This window comes from Cyprinus carpio, chromosome B11, assembly GCF_018340385.1.
Source record: "Cyprinus carpio isolate SPL01 chromosome B11, ASM1834038v1, whole genome shotgun sequence".
NCBI classification, from domain to species: domain Eukaryota; kingdom Metazoa; phylum Chordata; class Actinopteri; order Cypriniformes; family Cyprinidae; genus Cyprinus; species Cyprinus carpio.
In genome coordinates, this window is record NC_056607.1 from 6671820 (window position 1) to 6692879 (window position 21060).

The 21060-nt window shown below is 35.3% G+C and overlaps 1 protein-coding gene and 1 long non-coding RNA gene across 4 annotated transcripts in view; one reads left to right on the forward strand and one right to left on the reverse strand.

The window, feature by feature from the left end:
• Positions 1 to 18635, reverse strand: part of fhit (fragile histidine triad diadenosine triphosphatase) — a 291998-nt gene extending 273363 nt beyond the window's left edge. For 2 of the 3 annotated variants that reach the window (XM_042733680.1, XM_042733679.1), the window contains exon 1: positions 18582 to 18635. The gene's annotated coding sequence lies outside the window, so the exon portion shown is untranslated. The remainder of the gene's footprint in view (positions 1 to 18581) is intronic. The other variant, XM_042733678.1, reaches the window with a different exon arrangement.
• Positions 2535 to 4032, forward strand: LOC122138866. The gene is made up of 3 exons (XR_006155848.1): positions 2535 to 2572; positions 3455 to 3547; positions 3823 to 4032. It is a non-coding gene; the product is annotated as an uncharacterized LOC122138866 (long non-coding RNA).
• Positions 18636 to 21060: the final 2425 nt, after the last annotated feature.

A 21060-nucleotide genomic window follows, 5' to 3' on the forward strand; every position in this document is an offset into this window, starting at 1 on the left:
TTTACATAATAACATTGCTAAATATGAACAAAATCTAAAAAGGTTAAATCAACTGTCGTAATTTGTTCAGATCTGACACTTTCGCTGTTTCAAGATACATTATTTAATGTAAGCTTTCAGATGTACTAAGCACTGTCACTTATATGAACAGAGACTAACAGACTGAGATAAAATTGAACACAGAGAAAGAGATGACCTCAGAAATGGCACCAACTTACATCTCAGAAGCTTCTGTAAGAGCTTCAGCTGAGGCTGACTTAAGAAGAAAGGATTAGAACAAAATCATTCCAACAAGATGACGACTGACCTTGATCAAACTTCAGCAAGAATAAGATAAGTTATAAGTTGAGGACTCTGTGGATGACAGAAGCGGTTTCGTGAATAACTCTGGGCTAAAGGGAAGTGCGGAGGTTTTGGCTACCACACAGTCTGCCTCCACTACGGTTATTTAAGAGGATATAGTGCCTGACAGATAAAGAATTTTTTAGTTCAAGGATTTTGAATATTATGCATATAAAATTACAGATCAAGTATATAACCATTTTTAACACCTGCACATTTAAAAGGTATTTAAATAAATCTCTTTGAAACAACACTAAAGTGAACTATTAAGTAATCTCCTTCTCACTTTTTTGTCTAGAAATTGGGGTTATTCTTCATTTTATTCAAATTAGAAAGTCTACATTCTCAACTTAGAAACAACAGAATTCCACTTACAGACAGGCTTTTAACATGGAAACATATATATTTAACAGATATTTAAGTACAAGGCAAGCAAATAAAGCTAAGCAAATTAAATGCATAAATTTGTTCTTTATTATGACCAAAACAAATGCTAGCATTACCATTTTCTTGCTTTACTTGTCATCTTCCAGGTAATGGACAACAAAAATCCGTTTGGACATATGCAAAAAAAAAAAAAAAAAAAAAAAAAGAGAGAGAGAGAGAGAGAGATAAACACTTGCCTTCACACTTGTCAATTTCCTCGAAATGTACTCTCTGAATTATTGTTCTGGTTTCAAGGTTTCAGAAGTTACATAAAAATAATTTCCAACAAAAGTTTAAAAGGATCATGTGGTTTAACCAAGTGAAAAGTTATAACATTTTCTAGTATGTCAGTGTACACATCTTAATCACTTAAAGGAGAGAGAGAGAGAGAGAGAGAAACTAACTTGGAAGTTTTTAGAATTGCGTGGAAAAACAGTATGTCTAGCTATAGACAGGCTCTAAAAGCTGCCAGGGCCAAGCATATCCACAAACTCATAAAAAATAATCAAAACAATCCAAGGTTTTTATTTAGCACAGTGGCTAGATTAACAAATAACCAGACACCACCCAATCTAAATATTCCCTCATAGTTTTATAGTTATGACTTCTTCACTGATAAAATAGATAACATCAGAAATACAACAGCAAATGTACATTGTACAGCGTCTAATACTTCAGCTTCGTTCATCGTACCCAAAGATAAACTTCAGTTCTTTACAGCTATAAGACAGGAAGAGTTAAATAAACTTATCACTGCTTCTAAACCAACAACATGTCTGTTAGATCCAGTGTTGGGCAGTAACGCATTACTTAGTAAAGCGTTACTGTAATTTGATTACTTTTTTAGTAACGGAGTAATGTAATGCGTTATAATTTTCAAAATAGTAATTAGAGTATAGGTACAAGCCGAGGTCTCTATACGTTACTGCCACATTACGTTGCTGACAGAATGCAGTGTTTTGTAATCTAGAGATTGTAAAAAGGATGTAGCACATGCACTGTCAAGTCAAGTGCCATTGGACCCAACAGAGTGCGGCACAGGACACGATGAGTGAGCGCTGGTGCGAGCGGGAAGAGACTTGGGTGTGCGAGATGCGGGAGAATAAAATGATTCACGGGACTCCCGCAAAACAGAAATATCTAAACATAAAATATATAAAACAACTAAATTGTTATTCATCTATTGCACAAAAGCATCATAAACTAATATAAAATATAAACGATTAACAGGCACAAGCATATGCAGAGAACTATTTAGGCTCTAACACATCACTGAAAAAAACGATTCGTTGTCTGAACAACCATTACTTATAAAAGTAAATATATTGAACACAAAAAACTGAGTATTTATAACTTTTCAATGTCTACTTAACATATATAGTTCATGTAATGCAAAAATATAAGTTACAAAGTGAACTTAAATGTATGCATAAATAAAATGAAAGAAAGTAAGTCATGACAACTACTAGTACAATTATGGTTAAAATTAAGTAAATCTAGCATAAAATTTTAAGTATTTGACTGTGAGCCATGTGATATGCTGTTTTCTGCAAAGGAGCCATTTTGTGAAGCACATTTGAAGACGGTGAGAAGGGGTAAGCTAACTTTTTTTGAAAACTAAGTATGATATCAGATTTTGGCGATTTACCATCAGTGAACCCCTGTTGTGTGTGTGTGTGTGTGTGTGTGTGTGTGTGTGTGTGTGTGTGTGTGTGTGTGTGTGTGTGTGTGTGTGTGTGTGTGTGTGTTAGGGGGTGTGTGTGTGTGTTTCTGAAACGCAACGTGATGTAGATGCTGAAAAGAGGTAAGCTTACTTAATTTGTCTCTTAACGTATAACGTTACTTGTTTATTGCGTTTGTGATCTAAAAGGGAACTTTTAAACTGAATTTCTGAATCGCTTAGAATAATGCTTCAGTAATTAGAAACGTGTTATGAATACTTATGAAAACATTGAGTTTGTATGTGTAAACCCATTCCAGAATAATAATAATAAAAAAGGTCGCTCACATGTTCTCATGTTCTCTATAAGTGGCAGTCCAGGCCAGGGCGCAGGTTAATTTTGAGGTTTGGTTTATATTATATTCTAAAATATATGCTACATGTCAGTATGTATGCATGATAATTAAGTAATGGTGATCTCGATTCAGACACACGCAAATTTTTTTCTAAATGACAATGATTCCTCTGTCTAGTAAACCTTCAAAATTATGATCACAACTGTAAATTTAAACCTGCCTTCCCTCTGCCACTGATCCGAAGAGCGCACCGTTAACGGATAAGATAGAAAATGTGCATAGCGGTGGCTCTTCAGGACCAGGATTGAAAATCACTTTCTGTTTATCTGTTTATCTAAAGAAAGTCATTAATCAGGTACAGTGTGAGGGTGAGTAAATGATGAAAACATTTTGGGTGGGTCAGCTGACTGACTTCTGACTGACGTTCTCCAATTAGCTTTAAAACACTCTTGTCACTGTATAAATTTCAGATCATTGTTGTGGTGTATAGATTTTTATTTTCTCTTTCAAAATTTTTTTTTTTCAACTTCATTTTCCATCAGCAGTTTCACTGTCATTATAGATGAGTTGGTCAAATAATGCCTTCATTCACAAACTCTATGGAGTCACTGTATAGTTGTGATTTTGTGTGTATGCATCATAACAAGCTGTATTTTGTTTTACTTTTCAGACCAGCCCTGTGGAACAACGTAGAGAAGTTGTAATTCTATGCTTAATTGTCTGCCTCTCTGAAAATCCTGAGAATCTCATCAAGCACCATCAGGTGAGCATCTGAAATTGATCCAAGTTACTCTCCAAACCTAAATAAACAACTTTTATAAAGACAGTTTATTAAATTCAACCAACATAGATAGAAATAAAATGAATAGCTGTAAGTCACTTATTTTATTTTAAAATATAAATGTCTATTTCAAAATCTTATTTCTGTGTGTTATTTAATTGCAGTGTATTTTTTGCACTAAGAAACAATCTGAAAAAAATTGTTGTTGTTATAAGTAAATGCGTATTTGCTTTATGTTTTTTGTTTTATTTTTATAGGATACACATGGGAATAAGGAGGAACTGGAACTGCTCACACTTAAAATCATCAAGAAAGGTGGCTCAACAGATGATCCATTACAGACTGGGATAGTGCTGGAAGGCATAGAGGTGATGACGAGATTGGCAGGTGTTGCGAAGACTTGTGTTTTTCTGCTTGCCCTAATTTAAGCAATTAATCTGAGTTACCCCAAAGAGCTCAATGAACAATGTTTGTCTGCAACTGTTTGATTACATTCTCGTTTTATTCTTAGGATGTTTTTTGGGTGTTCCAAAAGTAAATGTTATAAAGATTGTTGCAAAGGGTGAAAGAAAAAAAAGTGACCTATTGTAGACCTATTGTGTCTTACAAACAAAACAAAAAGAAAATGCTTTTTTTTCTAGTTTTATTAGGAATTCTGTACCAAATTAAATGCTGGAATAATGTAAATCCTTTGAGAAGTGTTGCAAAGGGTTAAAAATCAAGGAATTAACTTGTTAGAAGTGAACTTCCATTTGTATATTTGTCACATTGTGTTGTACATTGATGATGTGTTGTTTTAGGCTTCACCGTTGCTTTGCAGCCTGTCAAAAAAATAAAAAAATAAACTGAAATGCTTTTTTTTGTGTAATTTGCTTGTTTAATTTATTTAAGATATTAAATGTACTGTAAGCAGACCAATAGCTGAAGATCTAAAATCAGTTAAAATGTTAAGTTGGTTCAACTCAATTTTTAAATATATATGAGCTTAAATGTTATGTTAACACAACTTGAAATTACTTGGTAGATTATATAATGTTGAATATTTTAAGTAAAGAATGTTGAGTGAACTCAAATATTTAAGTTCATATAACAAAGATTATCTTGTTTATTTTAAGTAAAATTCTTCCAAGTTTTGTTTGTTTGGTTTGTTTGTTGAGTGTGTTGAAATGGTGGTTATTTTTTTTTTTTAGTTAATACAAATCATTTTTTTTAGTGGTGTTTTTTGCATTGTTGAGTGAAGTGCTGAAATTTACGTGCTCACGAATCCTCTCATTATAACACACGAATAGTAGACATTATAAAGATTCATTATGCATATCTCACAGAGATTTGTGAGACTGTGATGAACTGAGACGTATTTTAGAGATTATAAATGCAGCGCTCTTTGCTGGTATTCTGCCATGCCAAAGCATGCACACAGCAGCCGCTTGCTTTAGTTTAAAATAACAGTGTTCTGGGAATGTTGATGCTTTAATAACAAATATTTATCGGGCGCGTGTATGCTGGGATTTCATAAATTTCATGGAGAAAAAAGAAACGTAAATAGTAATGTAACTAATTACTAATTACTTTTGAAATAAAGTAATCAGAAAAGTAATGTGATTACTTTTAAAAGGAGTAATCCTTTTAAAGTAATCAGTAATTTGATAAAATTTTCAGAGTAATTTGCCCAAGACTGGTTAGATTCTGTACCCACTAAATTACTGAAAGAGTTGATACCTGTAGCAGAAAAAACACTTCTCAGTAATATTCACTCGTCGTTATCTTTAGTTCACATCCCAAAACTATTCAAGCTGGCGGTTATTAAGCCTCTTATTAAGAAACCACAACTAGATCCTAGTGAACTGGCAAATTACAGACCCATTTCAAATCTTCCGTTTATGTCTAAAATTTTAGAAAAAGTTTTGTCTGCTCAATTGTGCTCCTTCCTGCAAAAAAAAAAAAAAAAAAAAAATTATATATGTATATATACATATACATATATACAGTATATGAAGAATTTCAGGTTTCAGGACCCACCATAGCACAGAAACTGCACTTGTTAAAATTACAAATGACTTGCTTCTTGCGTCAGACCAAAGCTGCATCTCATTTCTAGTTTTACTTGATCTTAGTGCTGCGTTTGACACCACAGATCATGAAATACTCATAGATCGATTACAAAACTATACAGATATTCAAGGGCAGGCTTTAAGATGGTTTAGATCCTACCTGCCCAATCGCTACCACTTTGTTTATTTAAATGGGGAGTCATCTCATTTATCACCAGTAAAATATGGAGTGCCACAAGTATCTGTCCTAGGTCCTCTGCTATTTTCAATATACATGTTGCCCCTTGGTAATATTATTAGAAAATACGGGATTAGTTTCCACTGTTATGCTGATGATACTCAAATATACATCTCAACGAGACCAGATAAAACTTATAAATTATCTAAGCTAACAGAGTGTGTTAAAAATGTTTAAAGATTGGATGATCAATAATTTTCAACTATTTAATTCAGATAAGACAGAGATATTACTTATTGGACCAAAAAAACAGTATACAGAATCTCTTGGATTACAATTTGCAACTAGACGGATATACTGTTACTTCCTCTACAGTCAAAAATCTGGGTGTTATATTAGACAGCAATTTATCTTTTGAAAATCATATTTCCCATGTTACAAAAACAGCATTCTTCCATCTTAGAAACATTGCCAAGCTACGAAACGTTACCTGTTTCTGATGCAGAAAAGCTAGTTCATGCATTCATGACTTCTAGACTGGACTATTGTAATGCACTTCTAGGTGGTTGTCCTGCATCTTCAATAAACAAGCTACAGGTAGTCCAAAATGCAGCGGCTAGAGTCCTTATCAGGTCAAGAAAATATGATCATATTACCCCAATTTTACAGTCTCTGCACTGGCTACCTATTATGTTCTGTATCAGTTACAAAATATTATTACTTACCTCTAAGGCCCTTAATGGTTTAGCTCCTGCGTACCCAATTAGTCTTCTATCACGCTACAATCCATCACGCTGCTTAAGGTCACAAAACTCTGGACTTTTGGTAGTACCTAGGATAGCAAAGTCCACTAAAGGAGGTAGAGCCTTTTCGCATTTGGCTCCCAAACTCTGGAATAGCCTTCCAGATAGCGTTCGGGGTTCAGACACACTCTCTCTGTTTATATCTAGATTAAAGACTCATCTTTTTGGCCAGGCATTCAAATAATGCATCTCATAATCTTGGACTGCAGTTATATCTGATCAAATGCGCATTATTATTCCTTAGCTTGGGTTAAACAAATTAATTTTATTTGGTTGGAACAGCAGCAACACTAATTATATCTCTATTTGTTTCTCTGTTTCCGCCTAGAATTTACACAAGCTTCAGCCTGGATCCAGAACACCTGAGAAGAGATGATGCCATCCCCTCAGAGGACATCAGATGATGCCAACCCTGAAACAACATACAGAACTGCCAAATTTTGCTATAAGTTTGATTGCATCTTATAATAATTGCTGTTAATAGTGTTCATTGTCTGTTTGATTACGTCTTTAATAGATTTTTCCATACATTTCTGCCATACAGTATGTACATAAGCTGACAGTCACCACTGATAAGCTACTACTAAATATTGTAGAAACTTCATTTTCTGTAAAGTTGCTTTGTAACGATCTGTATCGTAAAAAGCGATATACAAATAAGCTTGAATAGATAGATAGATAGATAGATATGCCTTAATATTTTAATAGATTTAATAGATTCAATGCAAGAAAGAAAGGAAGATTGAAGGAAAGAAAGGAAGAAAGGAAGATTGCTGTCAATTGCTGTCAAGAGCAAACAAGAAATCAATCACTCTACAACAACCTCAGAATGGCATATGTGGATAAATATTTAATTTCCAAATAATTATTAAACATTAATCACATTACATCGAGGCACCTGTGGTGAACCTATCTACATGGTTTCCCATGATGCCCTGGATTTCATTAGATCTGAATGATTTTAAAACTCTGTTTACAAGAGAAGTCTGATTAAAATATTGCTAATACCCAAGGTAAGTAACAGACTGTTTAAGAACGGCACCACCTCGAGCTGGCCTTGTGGCTTGTGGTCCCAACTCAAGAGTGAATCTCATCATCCTTTTATGTTTTAAATCTGTGAAAAAAGCCCCAGATCACAGCTAATCCTCTGACTCTGTCCTAGGGCCTCAATCTGCTCCCTAGATCTTTAGCATCGCAGAGAAAGTCTAACAATAATTCAGGTGCATTGAAACATTTGCTCCCTAAAAATTCCTACAATGCACCATTAAAAAAAAAAACAAGGACAGGACAGGACAGGACAGGACAGGACAGGAAAGGAAGTGAGTAGTAAACAAACACGCACACCCACACACCGTGAACTCACACCTGGAGCAGTGGGCAGCCAATGCTGTGGCACCCGGGGAGCAGTTGGGGGTTCGGTGCCGTTCTCAAAGGTCCCACTTCAGTCATAGTATTGAGGGTGGAGAGAACGCTGTACATTAACCCATCCCATCTAATGTTGTGCAGTTGCTTTGACGCAATCTTTTTTGTTTAAAGCACTATATAAATAAAGGTGACTTGACTTGACCTACAATCCCTGCCGGACCTGAGACTCGAACCCGCGACCTTTGGGTCACAAGACTCTCTATCCATTAGGCCACGACTGTAAGGCCTTTAATAACTGCTTTAATATGGAATCAGGTAATTGTGACATAGGAAACTTACAGTCACAGTCCCAGTGACCCTTGACAGTGGCAAAATTTGGGTTTCTGTTATACCAAATCACAACTAGGCAAGAGGAGAACTGGTCCCTCGACTAAGCCTGGCTTCTCTCAAGGTTTTTTTCCCTCCATTTCTGTCACTTGATAGCGATTGGGGTCCTTGTCACTGACTTAACTTTCAGTAATAGATCTATATGATTACACTGACTGACATCATCAGATGAGAATAAAACCTAAACTGAATTAAGCTGGATGATATCATTATCATCTTCTGTAAAGCTGCTCAGCTGAATTGTAACACTGACACTGGTATCCTCATTGACTCAAACTGAATAACGACATTGCTGTGTTTTGTAGACATGCTTATAGCTAAATAAACTTGATGAATTCCACAGTTATTGATCTAAACTGAACCAACACTGAACTGTCTGAATCTGAAGTTGCTTTGACAGAATCTGTATAGGAATAAAGGTACCGTAACTAACAGTAGTCATGCTTCCAGTTAAGTGGAGATGCTACAATAAATGTGAAATTTAAAGAGAAAGAGCACAAAATAGCAGGAGTTAAAAAAAAAAAAACTCTCACAAAGCAACTGTCACATTGTCTTGTAACAGAGTTTCTACATTCAAATAATGTATGTAACAATGTATGTGGTTACACTGCACACAATCATATACTTTAAGCCACAGATTGAGTGGTTCATGTACTGTGTTGCAGAGTCTACTGTAGCTCTCTCCATACGAAAAAGAAATATACACTTGAGATTTGTTTGACCAATACATGTAGAAATTGTATTTAATTTTTTTATCATGACTGAAATCCAAATTTTTCAAAGAAGAATGTTTAAAAAAAAAAAAAAAAAAAAAATTATTTCCAAACCCTATTGAACATTCACTAAGGGGTTCATAAAGAAAGGAGATGCAGGAAGAAAATTTTTGTTAACAACTTTTGCCATAAAAGACATTGTCAAGAATGTCAGTAACTGGACAGCTATTGATTTCCATTGATTTTCATAGTTTGAGGGGAAAATACTGTAGAAGTCAGTGTGAAAACTAGATGGTTACCCACATTCTTTTGTGTTCAGAAGAAGAAAGAAATTCATGCTTGTTTGGAACAACTTGAGGGTGTGTAAAATAATGAGTTTTCATTTTTGGGTGAACAGTCCCTTAAAAGTTAATATTAAACAACCCTGCCTCAATTTAGTTACAAATAACAAGACGCTGACAATATCCATAGACCAAAACCAAACATATAATAGATTATGCACTATTATCCAAATCTATTGTCTAAATGTCTTCAAATTTTTCCACTTTGTTATGTACCACGAGATCTCACATTGGCTTCCAAATCCTAGGACTGTGTTTCTAAATCACACTCTAGGTCAAATGAAAAAGAGTCTCATAAAACTGCTACAAACTAATCTAAACTTTAAACCTGCGCCACTTATTAGCAGCTGACAGGAACCGTCCATGGGGGGTGTGGGGGAAAATACAGGTCCTCTAATGGAGAGAGCAGTCCTGTCCTATCAGCATCAACACACACTCAGCACAACACAATCCCAGACCATGTTCCCTCCAAATGAGTTATTCAATCACTCAGGCGGATGGCTAAAAGCAGCGGTATTTACTCAACCCTCTGGCCTAATTTGGTCAGATCATATTTGCATTACATTTCAGTTAATATATTATCAATATAATTAGTATGTTTTTCCATTATCAAATAAGTAATGAATTCATGTTAAGGAATGTTATTATGAAAGCACTGCATTTACTGCCTGCGGTCATGCTGTCTTGATGTGATAAAGTAAAGTGGCATTTACTGGGGCTGATACTTCCTGTCATTGCTCACTGTGGCATGACACTGGCACCAGCTGCAAGAAATAATGTACAAATATGACAATGCAGTCTGCTACTATTCTCTATATGGACATAACTAGACAGAGAAATGGAAAGCCTTTGCTGTACAAAAGAATATTAAATAGCAATTTAACATATAAATTCTGATTTAAATGGGCACTGTTCCAAATTCTTGTAATGTAGTCGATAAAAACACAACTGTGTCATTTATATATTTATATATATATATATATATAAACATATATTTATGTATGTGTGTGTGTGTGTGTAAATCAATGGGTATAAAGGGGCATGAACTTTTACTGAAGAGTTTTGGGTCTAAACATGTACCGAATTAATACAGCATTAATATATTTTAAAAATTTTATATCGATATAATTGAACAATTAGGCCTAAATAGCCAAGATCTGCTGATACAGATTACTTTAAGAGCTGCTGCAGAAAAAAAAAAAGTATACACATATATAAGTATATATATATATATATATATATATATATATATATATATATATATATATATATATATATATATATATATATATATATATATATATATATATATATATCTATATATATATATATTATATATATATATATATGTATATATATATATAATATATATATATATATATATATATATATATATATATGTATATATATATATATATATATATATATATATATATATATATATATATATATATATATATATATATATATATATATATATATATATATATATATATATATATATATATATATATATATGTATAATATGATGTATATATATATATATATATGTATGTATATATATGTATATATATGTATGTATATATATATATGTATATATATATATATATATATAATCTGTATATATGCATTTGCTTATTGCATTTGAGATGTGTTTCTTCAGTTTTTTCCTTACTTCTTATGGTTATGTCCTTATCTGTAAATGTTACGCAAGTACCTGAATTTTGCAAAACGGCCTGAAAACAACCAAGGTTTATCAGTTATTGTTAAAAATCAGTTCACCTATAGAGAACATAAATGGAGTTGTTCTCTATTATTGTGGTTATAATATGTAAAACACTGAGCAAGGACAAGGTTGTTCATGGAAGGATACCACAGAAAACCAAAAAGGTATTAAGAGGTCAGCTTTGAGGGACTGGAAAGTTTAGTATAAATGATGCAAAAATGAATTCCCAAGTTTATCGGACATTTCACAGAACGAGAATCTGAGGTTACATTTGAAGTTCAACAGACGTTAGATGGACAGAAAGCCCAGGAAAACATTAAGAACAGCTCCATAAGAAGAAAATATACCTTTTAGAGGTGACCAGTCTTGAATTCAACCTAAATTAGAAATTTTGGCATGACTTCAAGAGGGCAGTTGACACCAGACATTCCCAGAATACTGCTAAAATAGTGGTGGAAAATCCCTCCTGACTGATGTTCAGATTTGACTCACAGAAAATCTTTGGAGGAAGTTATTGCTGTCAAAGAAGGGTCAACCAGAAATGAAATCCAAGAGTTCAATACTTTTTCCTTCCTGTACTGCGAACGTTTTACATCCTGTGTTCAATAAGAACAAGAAAAGGTGTCATTGTTTGGGTTTTAATTGTGTTGGAAGTCCAAATCAAACCTTGAATGAATGAATGAGGGATTGGGTATTAGGGATGTAGAATATGGTCATGCAGAATATGTGCTAATAAACAGCCAGGCATGCATATAAGCAACTACTTATTAGTGACAATGTGTTCCTATACTAAGGTGTTACCATTATTTCTACCTTTATTATGGGCACTTATTTTTTTATTGAGAATTCCATGGGTTCACAAACTTTCCCTGCAACTGCACAAGGAAAATAAATGCTTTTCCTATTCCTAATTTAGAAATATTCCTATTAGCCCATAATTCCATTAAGATTTTAAGTCTTGTCTTTGTTCCCCAACCAAGGTCATATCTGCAATCATTTCAAGTGACTAAAATAGTTATGCTATATAGAGGACAAAGCCAAACCAGTGAATAAGTGTAGCACAAAACTGCCCTTCCCCCAGAGTCATATAACATGTCTAAGAATGAAATATTCTGATGAAACCCAAAGATTAGACGCAACTCAAGGGACAACACAAAAAAAATGATGCAATGAACAGATACAATGAAAGAGGTCAGGATGTCACAGCGCTAGAAATATACCCCAGTTGTTTCACATTTGGAGATGCAATGATATTTTAGATGGTGTATAAAAATACACTGGAGTTTAAAGGATTGGCTGGTTTCTTCATATCCGCTGGCTAAAGGACAAGCAAAGATTGTGGACTTTCATCATTTTCCAGTAGTCCACTAGTCCCTCAAGACCCTGTAATCCCTTTCACCATGACCATCAGATTGACAACGCTATTCATCTGCTGCTCTCTCTCCCAACATATAACCGGCAACACATATATCTGCTGTTGACTTGAGGAAACCAGAGTTGTCCATGTGTTGACATGATTTGGAAAGGGAGCTCTTTGTATTAAGCAGGATTAAAGGAGATCTACAGGAACACTTGAACAAAGATGGAGCTGGTTGTCTTTGTAGTTTTGCCACTGTCACCACCATCCACTTAGCCTCATGCTGGGACTGGCATCACAACAACAAACACAAAGAGCTACTCACAGATAGTGAGCACCAGCACACTACTGTACATTAAAGGCAACAACATGAAATCAGAAATGACCCATTTTGCTCATAAATCGCCAAAATATTGCATCAAAATTCAACTGTCTACCATATTAGCTATACGATTTAATCAGACACTTTTTAAATTGATCCGTATTGATCAATTTAAAGTCCAGGACTTTTTTTCCACAATACTCTTTATTGTATTTGTCTGAAAGAATGAAGAACGTCAAGAAGAATGTCACACCTAGGATGACTTGAGGGTGAGTAAATCATGGGGTACTTTTCATTTTGGGATGAACTATCCCTTTTAAATTAGAATCAAGTAAAATCCAGAAATCACTATTTTTCAGTCCTATAGCATCTATTGTCTTTTTAATATCATGAGAGAAGGAAAAGAAAAAGCCAAGAATTTTTAATGATGCTAAACTAAACCAGGAATGATTATTTGCACCAGAATCTCGTTACATATTAAATACGTAGCTGAATGCACATTTGCATTTATGTTGTCTTCAAATCTGTTCAAAATCCCTACAAGACCACCTCCAAATGTGGTTAAAGTCTGATCCAAATCCGTAACCCTAATTAAGAGCAATATTAATAGTGATTCTTGCCATACCAAACACCACTAATGAATAAAAAACAGTTCCAGATGAGTGGATACCTTATAGAGCTGAGGCTAAACTCATTTGCAATATGAAGTTCCGCATTCACCTTCTTTCATTCTACCCCAAAAAAACCCAGTTTCACTCTCTTTGAACCTGAAATGAAGAAATATGCCCCAAGTCATGCGCCTTCATGTAAATGTTAGAAAAGTCTGTAGCAGAGAGGAGTTGATATTCCAGTATGAGTTCTGGCGGCCCTCCCCCCGCTGCTCTGAAAGGCTGACCTTTGACCTCTCTACTGAGAATGACTCCTCTGGCCAGGGCCACGCTGTCACAGTAGCTGCTCTGATCCAGACTAGTGCTCTTGAACCCCAAGCCACCCTGACGAGAACACGGTGACAGAATCAGAGCTTCAAGGGTGTGTATGTTCTGTCATCGATAATAAACACTCCACTTTTTGCTTTCCTCAAAGCATTCGCATCTCCCACCGAGAGGGGAAGGACTGACTGAGCAGGGCCTTTCACCTTTAAAGGTCAGGGCATAGAAGCCCCCCTATCAAGTGAAATCAAGGGTACATGCGGGGACTTTGGGAAAAGCTGTGAATAGAAGAAAAGAAACCCAAAGCTGTTTTGGTGCACTTCTGTAAACAGTCAGTGTCAAAAACAGCAAATTAAGAAAGTTACAGTGACACATTTGAGCAGTGTCAGAGAAAGTTACTTTTAAAAGTAATGCATTGCAATATTGCGCTACTCCTTAAAAAGTAAATAATTGCGTTACTTAGTTACTCTTTATGGAAAGTAATGCAAGTAAGGCATTCACGTTAAGTTTGGTCAGCTGTTTTGGATTTGCTTATTTGTTTTTTAATAAAAAAGAAAAAAAAATCTGCACCTCATTCATAATTTCTCTCAACACATTTAGTCATTTAGCAGAATGACTAAGACTAAAGCTGAGTTCAGACTGCACAATTTTCAAAGTAGTCGGGTCACTGTTCTTTTCACACTGCATGGCTTTCTTGGCCAGCATTCAGTCGCTGCTGTGTTGACACTGCACGATGGATCTGCGACAGAAGGTTTCACACTGCACGACTTTACAATAGGAAGAATCGCGACAATTCTGTACGGCACGCAAACTATGTTTCACAACCAAACACACGCGAGATGTGACAAGGAAACAGATGAAACATCATGCCAAATATCTCACCGGCGTCGGCGACTCGTCCGCGATTCTCTCAGATCACGTCTTTGCTCATTCACACTGCGTGATTGTCGCTCGCGTGAACGAGCATCGATTTGCCTGTGATTTCGGGCATTTGTCGGCGAGCCAAAATAGGGGCTAAAATCATGCAGTCTGAACTTAGCTTAAGACTTCCCTAAGACAGGCAAGAGTGGAATCCAAATCTTCAATACTTATCTTACTTGATCTGTCCGCTGCTTTTGACACTGTTAACCACCAGATCCTCCTGTCAACCCTACTGGCAAAGGGCATCTCAGGAACCACACTCCAGTGGTTTGAGTCTTACCTATCAAATAGATCCTTCAAAGTATCTTGGAGAGCTGAGGTGTCCAAGTCGCAACATCTAACTACTGGGGTGCCTCAGGGCTCAGTTCTTGGACCACTTCTCTTCTCTGTCTACATGGCATAATTAGGTTCTGTCATTCAGAAACATGGCTTTTTTATACCACTGCTATGCTGATGACACTCAACTCTACCTCTCATTCCATCCTGATGATCCGACGGTAGCTGCTCGCACCTCAGCTTGTCTAACAGACATTTATTGCCAGATGAAAGACCATCACGTTCAACTCAACCTTGCCAAGACAGAACTGCTTGTGGTTCCAGCAAACCCATCATTTCATCGAAATTTCACCATCCAGTTAGGCACATCAACCATAACTCCTTCAAAAACAGCCAGAAACCTTGGAGCTAACTTTCTCAGACCACATTGCTAAAACTGTCTGGTCCTACAGATTTGCTTTATTCAACATCAAGAAGATCAGGCCCTTTCTTTCGGAACATGCTGCACAACTCCTTGTTAAAGCTTTGTTCTGTCCAGGCTGGACTATTGCAATGGTCTCTTGGCAGGTCTTCCAGCCAGTTCTATCAGACCTTTACAGTTAATCCAGAACGTGGCAGCAAGATTATTTTTTAATGAGCCGAAAAGAATACACATCACACCTCGGTTTATCAATTTGCACTGGCTACCAATAGCTGCTCGCATAAAATTCAAGGCATTGATGTTTGCATACAAAACCACCACTGGCTCTGCATCCCTTTACCTAAATTCATTACTTCAGACGTATGTGCCCTCTAGAAACTTGCGTTCTGCAAGTGAACGTCACTTGATTGTGTCATCCCAAAGAAGCACAAAGTCACTTTTACGGACTTTTAAATGAAATCGGCTTAAAACACATCTCTTCTGTCTTTATTTGACCCTCTAACTTTAGAACTGACTATTCTAATTCTATTCTTAAAAAAAAAAAAAAAAAATCTAACTAGCTTTCTAATCTTTTTGTATACCATCTGTTTTCCTTTCATTTATTATACAATTAACAAAAGCAAAAAAAAAAAAAAAGACCTCTAACACTAGCTTGCTCTACTCTTTTTCTATTCTATCTGTTTTCTTTTCATTTATTATATTATTTAAAAGCCCTTGCTACATGTACTGTGTTTAAGCTAACTGAGACTTGTTATAGCACTTGTATATCATTGCTCTTTTGTTGATTTTGATTTCTTCCATTGTGCTCATTTGTAAGTCGCTTTTAGCGTCTGCTAAATGACTAAATGTAAATGTAATGTGTGTGTGTGTGTGCGTATTCAACATCTTCAAAATTTGCAGTGGATCAAAATCTTCAAACCATCAAAATTGTCCTTGATCCACTTCAAATGTTGACTACTAATATATATATATATATAAATATTTTTTTTTTGCATTATTGCTCTTTGTAAACAAACACGATCAATGTGGTTAGAAAATGTCCAGATATTGTACTATCCGCACGCACAAAACATAGGCTATTAATGCCAGGAGTAGAGTGGGCCATAGACTCTTGGGTTGGGATCTTTCGACTTGGACCAGTAAGAGACCAAATGCAATCATGACAGACAAGAGATCTGTCCCATCTCAAAGCTGCATCATGCACGGCCTACCTGTCACCAACATCCAGTGTCTGAAAGCCACACACAGGATCTGTGCCTATTCAATTATACATGAAGCAAACAGAATCAAATCAATTAGGTATTGCTGTGGCATGAATGAAAGGTGCATAATTGATGCCCGCTCTCCTGCATTATACATATCTGTCTGCAAATCTCCACGTACCGCTTCCGAGAGAGAGTCAAAGAGCACCAAGGCCACATTTCACCACTTTATTCACTTAATCTACTCATTTGCATTGGCATGAGCTGGACGTGGAGACTGATCTTCAGCTGAAAAGGATCTCTAAGGGTTTCAGTTTTGCCATTAAATAAGAAGGCCACAGCTACTACAGGATGCAAATATCCAGATATTTTCCATTGATGTCAAGATATCAACTGGATCAGATCATATTGTGGCTAGAAAACTCAATATTGGAAAAAAGGCTTCTGGGGGAACTACTCATGAGTGGGCATGAGAGTATTAGATGAGGTAAGAGGCAGAGATTTCTCTCTTTATATTCTCAGGGCATCTAGACAGATGGCAGACATTAAAAGAAGAAGCCATGTGACATCTCTCAACCGCACCACTGAGATAGAGGTAATTAAAATACATTTAATCAAGTTACTCTAATGAAAAATGCAGCTGGACACCCGGTTCCACCTTCTGCTCCCACTGTCACACCTAAACTCTCTAACTTTTGGCCCCCTGTTTACCAGAAAACTGCACTTACAATAAGGCCTTTTTTTTGTTTTTGTTTTTTTGCCTTTACATATAAAGTGGGGCTGGGTACCATTAACTACATCATGATACAGCACACATCAAAATATACATGTCATGATTGCATTTAACAGGCAATCAAAAGTGGCTAACAACTAGCAAATTAAGGATATACAGTAGCATCTGGTTTAAAACCTGATCATATTCATGAGCCAGGGTGATTAAAATTATGTTTTCTAAACTTGGCAAAGACATTGCAATTGGAAGAGAATGATTAATAATTTTGAAATGTATGGAAATTCCTGTAATGAATCAATTTTTCTCTTTATGCTCTTCTGTGAAATATGTCATCTGCTAAATATTGCTTGTGCAAAATAAAACTTGCTTGCAACCAATTAACAGTGTCTCTGACTGGTGAGTGCTTTTACTCTTTTAAATTAGCGATTCTCAAATCAGTCTAAATGATTCATTAGCAAATTCATTTGAATTTGAATTACCTTATTGAGTAATTACATATAAGAGGATCATGGAAATTCATAGGTCAAAAACTGTTGGAACAAACACCAACCCTAAACTTATAACCTTTAGGTTGAATGGAAAAAAATGTTCAGGAGCATATCCTAATTACTAAAACTAAGGTGCAAGTGCATATAAACCTATATATTTAAAATATAAATATATAAAAATGGTTTAATAATGGTACAAACTAAATAATAATAATAATAATAATAAGATTAAAAGTTACTGGGGCCTTTTATTAACACAAAAAACAACATTAATAGAAGTAATAATACTAACAATAATTTAAAATAATACAAAATAATAATATAGGCCTATTATAATATAAAATAAATAATAGCAAAATCACCTAGTCTATATTGTCTAATTATGAATAGTCATTTGATACGAAAAAAAAAACATTTCTATATACATAAGGCCTTGTTCTAATAGTAACGTTAAATAATAATAAACTGTCATTTCAACATTTAGCCAAGTTTTTCACTCTAGCCTTAGCATGTCTGAATTTATGAGATTATTTTCATTAAACTCACTGCCTCATATTGCTGAGCACGACATATTTTCCGACCATCACATGCATCTACTGATTTGCATGACGCTGTCACAAAATAAAGAGTAATATGTTTACATTCGCCTGACGCGCTGACATAATTCGTGACATAAACCATCTATCACCTTAATACATTTACATAAACACCGCATGCGTATTATTAAACACGAATTTAAAGAGACCGTGATCACACCACCCGAATGACATATCACACCGTCCACACAGAGCACATGCACTCACCTTCCGTGTCGAGGAGGAGACGCTGACTGTATGGGGGATTGTGGGAAGCGTAGTTTTTAAGCTCTCGCGGTAGCGCAGTCCAATGCGCCACAAAACTACATTTCCCATTATGTTTTTGTTTCTTTCAACCACATTCAGGATGTTCGAAGTACAATTGCATGTTATTAGTCATATACTTCTTGTACTTTGTTTTACATAACGTTTCAGTGCAGCAGTATTATATACATAAAAATGTTTTGTCATTGAATAGACTAAAATAGAGTGGATTGTAACAATAAAAGGATATTAGATGCATGATCATATCTCACATTAAAACATATGAGTAGGTAGGACTTAAATGTGTTATATTTTATTATTTGTATTTATTTTGTTTTGCTCGGGATGGTGGTGCTCATATAATTCACCCCGTGTCTTATTTCTGATTGATTAAACCAATGGTGTTACAACTCAGATCTTGACTTCAGCTTTAGGTTGTCGCTAAAAACATCAAGCTTAGACATCCAAAGGCTACTTCTAGTATCCCAGAAGTCATTAGGTTTCCCATATGCAGTGAACGTATTGATTATTGTAGAGAAATTGATTAGCTGACTTAATTAGAATGGACAGCTGATTTAGCTTTAAAACTGGGGGAAAACCTCCCTAAGGAATATTACATGACTATTAATTAAACACTTAGTTAAACTTAGCCACCAAAGACATTTTGTACTAATCTAAAAAGAGTCAAAGATAGTGTGCTGGCAGCTGCAAAGTTTATGAGGCCTTTTATAGCTATGAGTAATAAATTTTCAGTAAAGTGAAGGACAGAGTTATTGTTATACGGCATATGACATTAAGAGTCGGACTACAGTGAAAAATGGCATGAATGGCATATTTAGGGTTTGTCTGTTGCTCGCTTCGTATCGAGTGGGATATTGACTTACTGTCATGCAGATGTTGGATAAATGGGGCAACATCTGGATATGACAGAATGACTTATCATAAAACTGCACTTTCATTTGCAGCTGTTATTTCCCCTCCTGCCGGCAGCCATTAGCTCGCTGTTCTATTCTTAAATTTAATATATTAATTCAAGTGGCTCCGGCAGCAAATATACGTCAGAGTTTAGGTGGATTCCTGGAAGCCATAGCTACAGTAGCCTAATAATATTACTAATATAATAACAGCAATAATAACAGATGCTCAAGCCATATTCTTCTTTAATATGACAATAAATACATTTAATGATTTTCTGACTAGGCAAAAAAAAAAGAAAAGAAAAGAAAAAGTCCTTAATTTAATTGGAAAGAATCATTTTAAACAGTGAGACAAAAGAGTCATGTGGAGCTTCAACCCAATATTTTAAAATATCGAAGCATACAAACAAAATTATACAAAATCATACAAATTGACTTTTCACCAGGAGTTTGATTGACAAGCGATTTGACCAGTCATAATCCAGAATCTGCCATTTTTTCCAACAAACAAACCAGACAGAAGAGTAGTTTAACGTCGGTGGACTTGAACTCAAAAAAATGGTGTGTATTGAGCTCTATCTGTGATTGAAACAAAATACCTTCTGATGTTTAATCATGTTTATTTAGAAAGAGAAGATCAGTTCACATGCCGCTTACTGAGACACTACAGTGATCTGTCACGACACAGTCACCGGGCCCACTCATCATTTCAATCATTCGCTAGATTTAATTATATTGCATGGAATCAATCTTACTGATATAGATATCGTACCTCAAAGTAAAGATGTTACTGACCATTTCCTTGTATCGTGCATTCTGCGTATTGATGATATTAACTATATAGCTTCGCGTTATCATCTGGGCAGAACTATTGTTCCAGCCACCAAAGACAGATTCGTAAATAATCTGCCTGATTTATCTCAGCTGCTCTGTGTACCCATAAATACACATGAACTAGATGAAATGACTGGCAACATGGGCACTATCTTCTCTAATACATTAGAGGCTGTTGCCCCCATCAAATTGAAAAAGGTTAGAAAAAAAATGTACTGTGCCATGGTACAACCTTGGTAATACCCTTTCTCTCAAGAAAGATACTCGGAGTCTTGAGCACAAATGGAGAAAAACTAACTTGGAAGTTTTTAGAATTGCGTGGAAAAACAGTATGTCCAGCTATAGACAGGCTCTAAAAACTGCCAGATCCGAGCATATCCACAAACTCATAGAAAATAACCAACAATCCAAGGTTTTTATTCATCACAGTTGTTAGATTAACAAATATCCAGATGCCACCCGATCTAAATATTCTCTCACAGTTAAATAGTAATGACTTTTTGAATTTCTTCACTGATAAAATAGATAACATCAGAAATACAATAACAAATTTAGATTCTACAGCGTCTAATAATTCACTTTTATCCATCGCACCCAAAGACAAACTGCAGTGCTATACAACTATAGGACAGGAAGAGCTAAATAAACTTATCACTGCATCTAAACCAACAACATGTTTATTAGATCCTGTA